This window comes from Lithobates pipiens, unplaced genomic scaffold (genome assembly GCF_037356315.1).
Source record: "Lithobates pipiens isolate NorthernLeopardFrog02 unplaced genomic scaffold, aLitPip1_a1.2 Scaffold_19, whole genome shotgun sequence".
Lineage (NCBI taxonomy): Eukaryota > Metazoa > Chordata > Amphibia > Anura > Ranidae > Lithobates > Lithobates pipiens.
Window position 1 is genome coordinate 281,674,815 of NW_027507764.1, and position 13,869 is coordinate 281,688,683.

Below are 13,869 nucleotides of genomic sequence, written 5' to 3' on the forward strand. Positions count from 1 at the left end.
GTAGAAAAAAAAAACAGGTCGTCGACGCCAATAACATATTAAAAAAAAGCCTACGGTACCTGGTATTCCCAGGTGGTCTCCCATTCAGTTACTTACCAGGCCCGACCCCACTTAGCATCTGAAATCAGACGAGATCGGACGCATTCAGGGTGATGAGGCCATAAGCGATCTTCCTTACTACTCTCAATCCTCTTGACAAAGGCCAAGATGGTCACCTCGGCAAACAAGCAGAAAAATAAAACAGTACGTTGTTGCCAACAACATATTAAAAAAAGCCTACAGCACCTGGTACTACCGAGCAGTCTCCCATCCAGTTACTAACCAGGCCCGACCCTGCATAACATCCGAAATCAGGCGCATTCAGGGTGATGTGGCCGTAGCTGATCTTGCTGGCCACTCTCAACCCTCCTGACAAACGCCAAGATGGTCACCTTGGCAAACAAGCAGAAAAATAAAACAGGACGTCAACGCCAACAACATATTAAAAAAAAAGCCTATGGCACCTGGTGCTCCTAGGCGGTCTCCCATCCAGGAACTAACCAGGCCCGACCCTGCTTAGCACCCGAGATCAGACGAGATTGGGCGAGATTGGGCTCATTCAGGGTGATGTATAGTAGGCAATCTTGCTGGCCACTCTTAAACCTCTTTACAAATGCCAAGATGGTCACCTCAGCAAACAACTTAAAAATAAAAAATGTCGTCAACGGCAAAAACATATTAAAAAAATTCTATGGCACCTGGTATTCCCAGGCGGTCTCCCATCCAGATACTAACCAGGTCTGATCCTGCTCTAGCATCCGAAATCAGGCTCTTTCAGGGTGATGTGGCCATAGACGATCTTGCTGGCTACTCTCAACCCTCTTGACAAATGCCAAGATGGTCACCTCGGCAAACAAGCAGAAAAATAAAACAGGTAGTTGACGCCAACAACATATTAAAAAAAGCCTACGGCACCTGGTATTCCCAGGCAGTCTCGCAACCAGACCTGACCCTGCTTAGCATCCAAGATCAGACGAGATCGGGTGCATTCAGGGTGATGTGGCCATAGGCAATCATACTGGCCACTCTCAACCCTCTTGACAAACGCCAAGATGGTCACCTCGGCAAACACGCAGAAAAATCAAACAGGTCGTCGAAGCCAACAACATATTAAAAAATGCCTATGACACCTGGTATTCCCAGGTGGTCTCCCATCCAGGAACAAACCAGGCCCGACCCTGCTTAGCATCCGAGATCAGACGAGATTGGGCGCATTCAGGGTGATGTACAGTAGGCAATCTTGCTGGCCACTCTTAAACCTCTTTACAAACGCCAAGATGGTCACCTTGGCAAACAAGCATCCTGGCCCGACCCTGCTTATTAACCAAGATCATACAAGATCAGGCGCATTCAGGGTGATGTGGCCATAGGCAATCCTGCTAGCCACTCTCAACCCTCTTGAAAAACGGCAAGATGGTAGACCTCGGCAAACAAGCAGAAAAATAAAAAATAGGTCGTCGATGCCAACAACATATTAGAAAAAAGCCTACGGTACCTGGTATTCCCAGGCGGTCTCCCATCCAGGTACTAACCAGGCCCGACCCTACTTAGCATCCGAGATCAGATGAGATCGGGCACATTCAGAGTGATGTGGCCATGGGTGATCTTGCTGCCCAGTCTCAACCCTCTTGACAAACGCCAAGATGGTCACCTCAGCAAACAACTTAAAAATAAAAATGTCGTCAACGCCAAAAACCGCCTGCGGCGGTCGGCATTCGTTCGGGAGCGATCCGGGATGAGGGGGCGGCCATTCATTCATGGCCACCCCCTCGCGATCGCTCCCGACGAATAGAAATGCTCCGTGATATCACTTCCTCTCCTGTAATGTAAACACAGGAGAGGAAGTGATGTAATCTCTCCTCCGTGTCGGTATTTTTCGTTCCGGCACCGAGGAGAGAGAATCGGTGAGTTGCACCAACACGACACTACACAGTAGAACATGCCAGGCACACTCACACCCCCCCTTCACCCCCCAATCACCCCCCCAATTACCCCTGCCCCCCCAGTCACAGTGACACCAATTGCATTTTTTATTTTTTTTTGCTTTGGTGTCATTTGTGACTGTAATAACTGTTAGGGCAGTTAGGGTTAGCCCCCTTTAGTTCTAATGTACCCCCCTAACCCCCCCAATAAAGGTTTAACCCCGTCGCCAGTGTCACTAAGGCTGGGTTCACATTGCAGCGGTTTATGAGAACGAATGTGATTCGCACCGCACTGCAGTGCAAATCACATCCGATCTCTGTGCGATTTCAAGTTCAGCCATACAGATAGCATGGCTGAATTCACGCCGCACCCGCCGCACCCGCGGAGCAGCAGAATTTATTTTGGGGTGTCATTTCACATATGCCCATAGCATGTGTGAGCAATATATCATTTAGTGACAACTTTGTGTAAAAAAAAAAAAAAATTATTTTGTCATTATTCAATCGCTTGAGGCAAAAAAATAAAATATTCAATGGGCTCAACATGCCACTTATCAATTTCCTTAGGGGGTCTACTTTCCAAAATGGGGTCATTTGGGGGGGGTTTTGTACTGCCCTGCCATTTTAGCACCTCAAGAAATGAGATAGGCAGTCGTAAACTAAAAGCTGCGTAAATTCCAGAAAACGTACCTTAGTTTGTAGATGTGACAACTTTTGCGCAAACCAATAAATATACAGTTATTGACTTTTTTTTTACCAAAGACATGTGGCTGAATACATTTTGGCATAAATGTATGACTAAAATTGAGTTTATTGGATTTTTCTAATAACAAAAAGTAGAAAATATCATTTTTTTTCAAAATTTGCGGTCTTTTTACGTTTATATCGCAAAAAATAAAAATCGCAGAGGCAATCAAATACCATCAAAAGAAAGCTCTATTTGTGGGAAGAAAAGGACACAAATTTTGTTTGGGTACAACATTGCATGACCGCGCAATTACCAGTTAAAGCAGCGCAGTGCCAAATTGTAAAAAGACCTCTGGTCATTGACCAGCAAAATGGTCCGGTCTGAAAGTGGTTAAAAAAATCCTATGGCACCTGGTATTCCCAGGCGGTCTCCCATCCAGATACTAACCAGGTCTGACCCTGCTTAGCATCCGAAAATCAGGCTTATTCAGGGTGATGTGGCCATAGACGATCTTGCTGGCCACTCTCAACCCTCTTGACAAACGCCAAGATGGTCACCTCGGCAAACAAGCAGAAAAATAAAACAGGTCGTTGACGCCAACAACATAATAAAAAAAACCTACGCCACCTGGTATTCCCAGGCGGCCTACCATCCATGTACTAACCAGGCCCGACCCTGCTTAGCAACCGAGGTCAGACGAGATCGAGCGCATTCAGGGTGATATGGCCGTAGGCAATCTTGCTAGGTATGTAATCATGGCGCTGATAATCAGTGCCCAATTACAATTGAGTGCCCACCAGTGCCAGCAATAGTGGCCAATAGTGATGCCAGTCAGTGCTGGCTATCAGTGCTGCCCATCAATGCTCATCACTGCTGCCCATCAATGCCGCCCATTAATGCCCACCAGCGCCAATAGTGATGCAAGTCAGTGCTGGCTATCAGTGCTGCCCATAAATGCCCATCACTGCTGCCAATCAGTGCTGCCAATCAGTGCCCACCAGTGCCACCCATCAGTACTCATCAGTGCCACATATCAATGCCACCGATCAGTGTCCATAAGTGTGGCATATTCGTGCCTCCTCATCAGTGCAGCCTCATCAGCACCCATCAGTGAAGGAGAAAAATTACTTATTTACAAAATTTACTGACAGAAACTAAAAAAAACGTTTTTTTTCAACATTTTTTGCCTTTTTTTAATTTCTTTCAGGAAAAAAAAACAGGAGTGATTAAATACCACCAAAAGAAAGCTCTATTTGTGTGAAGAAAATGATAACAATTTCACATGGCCGTGCAATTGTCATTCAAAGTGTGACAGCACTGAAAGCTGAAAAATGGCCTGGGCAGGAAGGGGGTGAAAGTGCCCGGTATTGAAGTGGTTATGGACCCTGCCCCTTAGTTCCAGTAAAGGGAACTCTTTAGGTGTCAGCATACCAAGACATTTTGGACAATTTCATACCCCCAACTTTGTAGGAACAGTTTGGGGGTGGCGCCTTTCTGTTCCAACATGACTGTGTACGATATATACAGCAGCAAAGCGGCTCCTCTTCACAGAATCATGTACCTGTAGGTGCTCTCAACAACCCCATTTCCGCTGTAATTGGACACAGAGGGAGGCAATCAGTGGGTCCAGCAGATGAGATCCGATTGTTCCCAAGAGAGACAGAAAGGTGATCTACCTATGTAAACCAGGCAGAGCGCCATTCTGTGAGGAGGGGAGATGGTGATCCTGTGTTTCTCAAAACAGGAACATGGATCTCTGCCTTCCCACAGTACAAGTATCTCCCCCACACAGTAAGCACTCCCTAGACCAGTGATGGCAAACCTTGGCACCCCAGATGTTTTGGAACTACATTTCCCATGATGCTCATGTACTCTACAGTGTAGTTGAGCATCATGGGGAAATGTACTTCCAAAACATCTGGAGTGCCAAGGTTCGAAATCACTGCCCTAGGAACACATTTAACCCTTTAATCGCCCCTTGATGTTAACCCCTTCCCAGTCAGTGTCATTAGTACAGTTACAGTGCATATTTTTAGCACTGATCACCATTGACCACTTCAGCCCCGCAAGGTTCACTTTCATTTTCTTTTAGTGGTATTTGATCGGTTTTTACTTTTTGCGCTATAAACAAAGAAAGACCGACAATTTTGAAAAAAAAAAAGAAAAAAACAACATTTTTTTACTTTCTGCTATAAAACATATCCAAAAAAAATGTAAGAAATCAAATTTCTTCATCATAGGCCAATATGTTTTCTACATATTTTTGGTAAAAAAAAAAAATCCCAATAAACGTATATTGATTGGTTTGAGCAAAAGTTATAGCTTCTACAAACTAAGGGATATTTTTATGGAATTTTTATAGATTTTTTTAACTAGTAATGGTGGCGATCTGTGATTTTTAGCGGGACTGCGACATTGTGGCAGACAGATCAGACACTTTTGACATTTTTTGGAGACCAGTGACACCAGTCCAGTGATCAGTGCAAAAATATGCACTGTCACTGTACTAGTGACAGTGGAGGGGAAGGGGTTAACATCAGGGGCGATAAAAGGGTTAAACTTGTTCCCTAAGGGGGGCTTTCCAACTGGGGGGGTTGCTGTGACTGGGGAAAGAAAGAGATCAGAAACACAAGAATGCTATCTTTCCCTCACAGATTGGCAATCTGCCTTGTTTACATAGGTAGACTGCCGTTCTGCCATTCCTGTGAACAACCAGCTGGTCCCGGTGGACATCGCGTCCCGTTGGACCCGATGATTGGCTCCCACTGTGTCCAATCACAGCGCGAGCGAGTCACGCGCGCCCCCCAAACCTTGTGCACTAAATCACGTACGGGAACGTGATTTCGCACAGCCGGGCTGGCCTGCCACAGTATATATGCGTGGAGCGGTCTGGAAGCGGTTAATTTCACTGGTCCCCAAAAAAAGTGTCAAAAGTGGCACTTAGTGTCCGATTTATCCACCATTTACTTATTTATTTTTTTACCAAAAATATGTAGCAAAATACATATTGGCCTAAATTACTGAAGACATTTTTTTTTTCCATTTTTTAATTGAATGTTTTATAGCAGAAAATTCGATTTTTTTCCCCAAAATTTTCTGTCTTTTTTTTGTTTATATTGCAAAAAAAAAAAAAAATGAATTCAAAAAACAAAAACGCAGAGGTGATCAAATACCACCATGAGAAAGTTTTATTTGTGGGGAAAAAAAACGGAGTTACAGTGGTGTGAAAAAGTGTTTGCCCCCTTCCTCATTTCCTGTTCCTTTGCATGTTTGTCACACTTAAGTGTTTCGGAACATCAAACCAATTTAAACAATAGTCAAGGACAACACAAGTAAACACAAAATGCAATTTGTAAATGAAGGTGTTTATTATTAAAGGTGAAAAAAAATCCAAACCATCATGGCCCTGTGTGAAAAAGTGATTGCCCCCTAAACCTAATAACTGGTTGGGCCACCCTTAGCAGCAACAACTGCAACCAAGCGTTTGCGATAACGTGCAATGAGGCTTTTACAGCGTCCTGGAGGAATTTTGGCCCACTCATCTTTGCAGAATTGTCCTAATTCAGTTACATTAGAGGGTTTTCGAGCATGAACGGCCTTTTTAAGGTCATACCACAACATCTCAATAGGATTCAGGTCAGGACTTTGGCTAGGCCACTCCAAAGTCTTCATTTTGTTTTTCTTCAGCCATTCGGTGGTGGACTTGCTGGTGTGTTTAGGATCATTGTCCTGCTGCAGAACCCAAGTTCGTTTCAGCTTGAGTACACGAACAGATGGTCGAACATTCTCCTTCAGGATCTCTTGGTAGACAGCAGAATTCATAGTTCCTTTTATCACGGCAAGTCTTCCAGGTCCTGAAGCAGCAAAACAGCCCCAGACCATCACACTACCACCACCATATTTTACTGTTGGTATAATGTTCTTTTTCTGAAATGCAGTGTTCCTTCTACGCCAGATATACTTGGACACACACCTTCCAAAGAGTTCCACTTTTGTCTCATCGGTCCACAGAATGTTGTCCCAAAAGTCTTGGGGATCATCAAGATGTGTTGTGGAGAAATTGAGACGAGCTTTGATGTTCTTTTTGCTCAGCAGTGGTTTTCTCCTTGGAACTCTGCCATGCAGGCCATTTTTGCCCAGTCTTTTCCTGATGGTGGAGGCATGAACGCTGACCTTAACTGAGGCAAGTGAGGCCTGCAGTTCCTTGGACGTTGTTGTGGGGTCTTTTGTGACCTCATGGATGAGTCGTCGCTGCGCTCTTGGGGTAATTTTGGGCGGCCGGCCACTCCTGGGAAGGTTCACCACTGTTCCATGTCTTCGCCATTTGTGGATAATGGCTCTCACTGTGGTTCGCTGGATTCCCAAAGCTTTGGAAATGGCTTTATAACCCTTTCCAGACTGATAGATCTCAATTACTTTCTTTCTCAATTGTTCCTGAATTTCTTTGGGTCTTGGCATGATGTGTAGCTTTTAAGGATCTTCTGGTGGACCTTACTGTGTCAAGCAGCTCCTATTTAATTAATGCCTTGATTGTGAACAGGTGTGGCAATAATCAGGCCTGGGTGTGGCTAGAGAAATTTAACTCAGGTGTGGACAACCACAGTTATAGTATGTTTTAACAAGGGGGGCAATCACTTTTTCACACAGGGCCATGATGGTTTGGATTTTTTTTCACCTTTAATAATAAACACCTTCATTTACAAATTGCATTTTGTGTTTACTTGTGTTGTCCTTGACTATTGTTTAAATTGGTTTGATGTTCCGAAACACTTAAGTGTGACAAACATGCAAAGGAACAGGAAATGAGGAAGGGGGCAAACACTTTTTCACACCACTGTAGACTTACCGGTAACTCTTTTTCTAGGAGTCTTCCAGGACAGCCTATGAGATATAGGGCTGGTCCCTGCGGGACAGGAAACACGTCAACCCAATCAAATAAAAGGTGTGGTCCTCCAGGCCCTCCTCAGTTTTACTCCAAGAACCGCCGGAAGGCTCTGAAAGACATAACACACTAACAATCACGTTAGTACACATCCTCACCACTTAGTCCAACTTAAACAACTTTGGGTGGGAAACCAGGCTGTCCTGGAAGACTCCTAGAAAAAGAGTTACCAGTAAGTCTAACTCCGGTTTTCTCATATCGTCTTCCAGGACAGCCTCTGAGATGATAAGCAATGAGCTCACCTTGTCAGGGCGGGACCACTGCCTGGAGGACCTTTCGTCCAAAAGTCTGCTCTTTATGAGACCATAAATCCAGACGGTAATGTCTTGCAAACGTAGAGTAGATGGACCACGTTGCTGCCTTGCAGTTCTCCTCCGGAGAGGCTCCAGCCCTCTCTGCCCAGGTTTGCGGAAACCGCCCTGGTAGAGTGTGCCTGCTTCCCCTCTAATTCATAGGTTTTAACTATCGCCATTCGTATCCACCTGGCGATAGATGATTTGGACGCCTTGCAGCCCTTGCGGGCGCCCGAAAAATTGTCGAAAAGTGAGTCTGACTTCCTCAAGACCCTAGTGGCGTCTAAAAAAATGAATAGACTTCTTCTGACGTCTAACAAACTTAAAGATCTCGCCTCATCTCCGGTCTGAGGCTGAGAAAAATGTTGGTAAAATAATATCCTGTGTCCTATGAAAAGTGGACACAACCTTAGGGAGAAAACTAGGGTCAGTCTTAAGCACTACCCTGTCCTCTAAAATTAACAAAAATGGCTCTCTGACCGAGAGCGCCTGCAGATCACTGACCCTTCTAGCTGACGTGATCGCTATCAAAAAAACTGATTTTAATACCATCCACTTAAGTGATGCTTTCTCTAAGGGCTCAAATGGATCTTGGGTCAAAGCCCTAAGGACCAAGGACAAATCCCAAGTAGGACAGATCTTCATCTTCACAGGCCTGGATCTAGCCAAAGCCTTGAAGAAGTTCTTGACAAAAGGATTCTGCTGGAGAGAGGACTGAAGGAAAACACTTAAGGCCACCACCTGTACCTTTAGGGTGCTGATAGAGAGGCCCAGCTCTACCCCTGCTTGCAGAAAATCTAGGACTGCCGGGACGTGCAATCCCCTGTTCTCGCAACCAGAAATTAAACCTTTTCCCTATCTTGGCGTAAATCGCTCTAGTTACTGGTTTACGGCATTCTAACAAGGTCTTAACCACTCTCTCTGAAAAAACCTGTGATCTTAAGATCTGTTCCTCAGATACCAGGCCGCAAGCTTGAGTATCTCTATCTGAGGATGCAAGATAGACCCCTGGGAAAGCAAATCCTCCCTGACTGGCAGTAATATCAGAGGATGAACAGCCAACTTCTTTATGCTGGCAAACCAGGGTCTCCTTGGCCAAAAAGGAGCCACTAAAATTAGGTCCGTAGCTTCCAACCGGAACTTCTGCAGAACCCCCGCCACCATCCTTACAGGAGGGAAGGCATAACACAGGCCGAACTGCCAAGGATTGGCAAGGGCGTCTATCCCCCTGGCCCGATCCTGTGGGTGAACCGAAAAAAAATTGTGTCACCTTCCTGTTGCTTTCTGTTGCAAATAGGTCTATTTCTGGCCTTCCCCAGCATGACACAATCTCCTCGAACACTTCCTTGTTGAGGGACCACTCGTCCTGGCCTATCTTCTGCCGACTGAGAAAGTCGGCCAGCAAATTCTGAGTTCCCTTCAGGTGAATGGCTGATATCGAGGACAAGTTCTTCTCGGCCCAGCAGAAGATTCTGTCCGCAATAGCCTGCAGCGTGGGGCTTCTGGTTCCCCCTTGTTTGTTCAGATAAGCTACTGCTGCTACATTGTCTGACCGAACCTGCAGATCCCTGCCCTGTAACTGGGACTGGAAGGTTTCTATAGCATTCCAAACTGCCAGAAGCTCCTTCTGGTTTGAGGAATGACTTGCCTCTAAATTCGACCAGGTTCCTTGGGCTAAGATTCCCTCTAGGTGGGCACCCCAACCCAGCGCACTGGCATCGTTCGTGACCACCAGCGTAGCTTGTGGGGACCAGGGAAGACCCTTGTCCAGGTTGACCTGGGCCCGCCACCACCACAGAGACCTCCTTACGGCAGAAGATAGGGGCATAACCTGATCCAGGCTCTGCTCCCTGCCATCCCAATAGCGGAGCATAAGTCTCTGCAAAGGGCGCTGATGATGCCTTGCCCACGCCACCGCTGGAAAGCATGATGTCATCAATCCCAGGACTCTCATAACCTCCCTGATCTGGGCTTCCCGATCCGATTGAAGCTGGGCTACCGCCTGCTCTAGCTTGTTGATCTTCTCCGCAGGAATAAACACCCTCATCTCCACCGAAGAGATCCTGTATCCTAAATACAGGACTTCCTGTGAAGGGGTCAACTGGGATTTTTCCTGGTTTATCAGCCACCCCAGTGAGTGCAGGAAACCCAAGGCCTCCTGCACGTCCTTCTGCAGCTGTTGGGCCGACTGAGCTATAAACAGTAGATCGTCCATATATGGAATCACCGTTATAGCCTTGAACCTTAACGGGGCCAGCGCCTCTGCCAGAACCTTTGTAAAGATCCTTGGTGAGGCCGAAAGCCCGAAAGGGAGAGCTCAAAACTGGAGGTGTACCACACGGCCAACCTGAGAGACCTCTGGGACTCCGGATGAATCGGGATATGCAAATATGCATCCCTGAGATCCACGGTGGCCATGTGACAACCCTGAAACAGGAACTTGGTTACCGAGAAGATTGACTCCATACGGAACCGCTTGTATTTAATGAACCTGTTCAGGGGGCGGAGATTCAGTATCAGCCTGAATTTCCCCGAAGGTTTCTTTACCATGAATACGTGGGCGTAAACCCCCAAGCCTCGCTCCTCCGGAGGCACCTGCACCAGTACTTCTTGGTCCACCAGATCCCCCAGAAGAAGACCCAGAGCCTTTGCCTTCTCTTGGTCCCTTGGTAACCTGGTTACCTGAAAATTTGGGAGGGGAACTGAACCAAACTCCAACCTGTAACCGTTCCTTATTACATCTTGTATGAACAGACTTTCGGTTCAGGTATCCCATTGTGGAAGGAACTTCCCCAGCCTTCCTCCCACCGGGACACAGGAGTCACTGGGTTTTAGGGGAGGGTATGTCTTCTACATATTTTTGGTAAAAAAAAAACCCAATCAACGTATATTGATTGGTTTGAGCAAAAGTTATAGCTTCTACAAACTAAGGGATATTTTTATGGAATTTTTATAGATTTCTTTTAACTAGTAATGGTGGCGATCTGTGATTTTTAGCGGGACTGTGACATTGTGGCAGACAGATCAGACACTTTTAACATTTTTTGGAGACCAGTGACACCAGTCCAGTGATCAGTGCTAAAAATATGCACTGTCACTGTACTAGTGACAGTGGAGGAGAAGGGGTTAACATCAGGGGTGATAAAAGGGTTAAACTTGTTCCCTAAGGGGTGCTTTCCAACTGGGGGGGGTTGCTGTGACTGGAGAAAGAAAGAGATCAGAAACACAAGAATGCTATCTTTCCCTCACAGATTGGCAATCTGCCTTGTTTACATAGGTAGACTGCCGTTCTGCCATTCCTGTGAACAACCAGCTGGTCCCGGTGGACATTGCGTCCAGTTGGACCCGATGATTGGCTCCCACTGTGTCCAAACGCAGCGCGAGCGAGTCACGCGCGCCCCCCAAACCTTGTGCACTAAATCACGTACGGGAACGTGATTTCCTTACGGCAGAAGATAGGGGCATAACCTGATCCAGGCTCTGCTCCCTGCCATCCCAATAACAGAGCATAAGTCTCTGCAAAGGGCGCTGATGATGCCTTGCCCACGCCACCGCTGGAAAGCATGAAGTCATCAATCCCAGGACTCTTATAACCTCCCTGATCTGGGCTTCCCGACCCGATTGAAGCTGGGCTACCCCCTGCTCTAGCTTGTTCCTTGGTAACCTGGTTACCTGAAAATTCGGGAGGGGAACTGAACCAAACTCCAACCTGTAACCGTTCCTTATTACATCTCGTATGAACGGACTTTCGGTTGAAGTATCCCATTGTGGAAGGAACTTCCCCAGCCTTCCTCCCACCGGGACACAGGAGTCACTGGGTTTTAGGGGAGGATTGAGGAGGATTGAATAAGATTCCTCCTCTGCCCCTTCCCTTGTGACCCGACCAATGTTTTTTGGGGCGAACCTCCCTTTCCTGCAGGTTCTGCTGCCTAGAGCCTCGAAAAAAGCGCCTTCCTTCAGCTTTCTTTTTCTTTTCTGGGAAAACTTTCTTCCTATCCTGCGTGCGCTCTAACGCCTCTTGCAGGCCAGGCCCGAACAAATGGTCCCCTGAAAAAGGTAATCCACATAGCTTGAATTTCAAAGCTGCGTCGCCTGTCCAGGTTTTAAGCCAAACGGCCCTTCTGGCAGCGTTCACTAATGCGGCAGATCTAGCAGCCAATTTGACTGATTCTGCAGAGGCATCGGCCAAAAACCCCACTGCCTTGAACAGTAGCGGAAAGGACTTCAACAGCTGTTGCCTGGAAGTGCCACTGAAATATGCGATTGTAACTGTGTAAGCCAACACTCTAAGTTTCTGGCCACACAGGTAGCTGCTAAGGCTGGTTTAAGCCCAATGGAAGAGGCATCCCAGGCCCTCTTAAGCAGCACGTCTCCCCTCTTATCCATGGGATCCCTGAGAGAACCCATATCATCAAAGGCCAAATCTGTCTTTTTAGAGACTTTAGCCAAGGGAGCATCAAGTTTGGGAACTTTGTTCCAGGGATGCACCCAGGGCCGGATTAACATAGGGGCTATTGGAGCTGCAGCTCCAGGCCCCTTTCTCAAGATAGGCCCATTTGCCAAAAAAAAAAAAAAGATTGACTTTGAGAATTGTCTCTTGTAAATAGTGCCCACTGTCATACACTTCTCTCCTGTACATATTGCCCACTGTCATACCCTCCATACTCCTCTCCTATACATACTACTCACTGTCATACCCTCCATACTCCTCTCCTATACATAGTGCCCACTGTCATACCTCCAACACTTCTCTCCTATGCATAGCACCCACTGTCATACCCTCCGCACTCCTCTCCTGTACATACTACCCACTGTCATACCCTCCGCACTCCTCTCCTGTACATACTACTCACTGTCATACCCTCCACACTCCTCTCCTGTACATACTACTCACTGTCATACCCTCCATACTTCTCTCCTATACATAGTGCCCACTGTCATACCTCCAACACTTCTCTCCTATACATAGCGCCCACTGTCATACTCTCCACACTCCTCTCCTGTACATACTACTCACTGTCATACCCTCCATACTCCTCTCCTATACATAGTGCCCACGTCATACCCTCCCTCCACAATCTTCTCCTGTAATTACTGCTTACTGTCCTACTCTCCACACTTCTCTCCTGTACATAGTGCCCACTGTCATGCCCTCCACACTCCTGTACATATTGTTCACTGTCATACCCTCCACACTCTTCTCTTATACATAGTGCCCAATGTCATACCCTCTACACTCCTCTGCTGTGCATACTGCCCACTGTCATACCCTTCACACTCCTCTCCTGTACAAAGTGCCTTCTGCCATACCCTCTGCACTCCTCTCGTGTACATAGTGCCCACTGTTAGACCCTCCACATTCCTCTCCCTCACCTGCACATACTTCCCACTTGTATACCATCCATACTCCTCCCCTATGCCTCTTACCCACAAAAACTGTTCTTTAAAATTATACTGAATATCCTCAATGTTACCAGCTCTAGAATGGGCACTTTTGTCAGTTCAACTAAAGGAAACCTCACAGTCCTCATATTTGTTCCGCCCCATTATTAGTACTTATTTCATTTTGTAATTACTATTGTGATGTATAGAGGAACACGGGGGATGTCAGCTACTATAAATATAGCACTTGTAAAGAAAAGCGTCCCTGAAAATATTTTTGAAATGTTGACAACTATGCACTTAGGCACTGCCCAAGGGCCACAGGGTCAGTAGGGGGCCCCATGAGAGGCTCGTGATATTAAAGCAGTAGTAAACTTTTCTAACATTACGACTTTTTAGAGGCCCTGAGGTAGGTTATGCCATAATGTACAAGTATGCACAGCATATTAGCACATTAGGGTACACTTAAATTGTCAGACTGAGCCCTACAGTGCTGTGCTGTGATCAACCGGCGGGGCCCCGGGCACTTCCATCTTCACCCGGTCTTCCTTCTGGGTTCTGTGCCTTCGGTCACTTGCCTTGGCCAGGCTGCGTTGATGTCAT

At 46.5% G+C, this 13,869-nt stretch overlaps 4 pseudogenes; all 4 read right to left on the bottom strand.

The window, feature by feature from the left end:
- Positions 1–47: 47 nt before the first annotated feature.
- Positions 48–166, bottom strand: LOC143999148 (5S ribosomal RNA; annotated as a pseudogene).
- Positions 167–1,157: 991 nt separating this feature from the next.
- LOC143999179 (5S ribosomal RNA) lies at positions 1,158–1,275 on the bottom strand (annotated as a pseudogene).
- Positions 1,276–1,522: 247 nt separating this feature from the next.
- On the bottom strand, positions 1,523–1,641 carry LOC143999748 (5S ribosomal RNA; annotated as a pseudogene).
- A 1,623-nt stretch (positions 1,642–3,264) lies between these two features.
- Positions 3,265–3,383, bottom strand: LOC143999891 (5S ribosomal RNA; annotated as a pseudogene).
- Between the last annotated feature and the right edge of the window lie 10,486 nt (positions 3,384–13,869).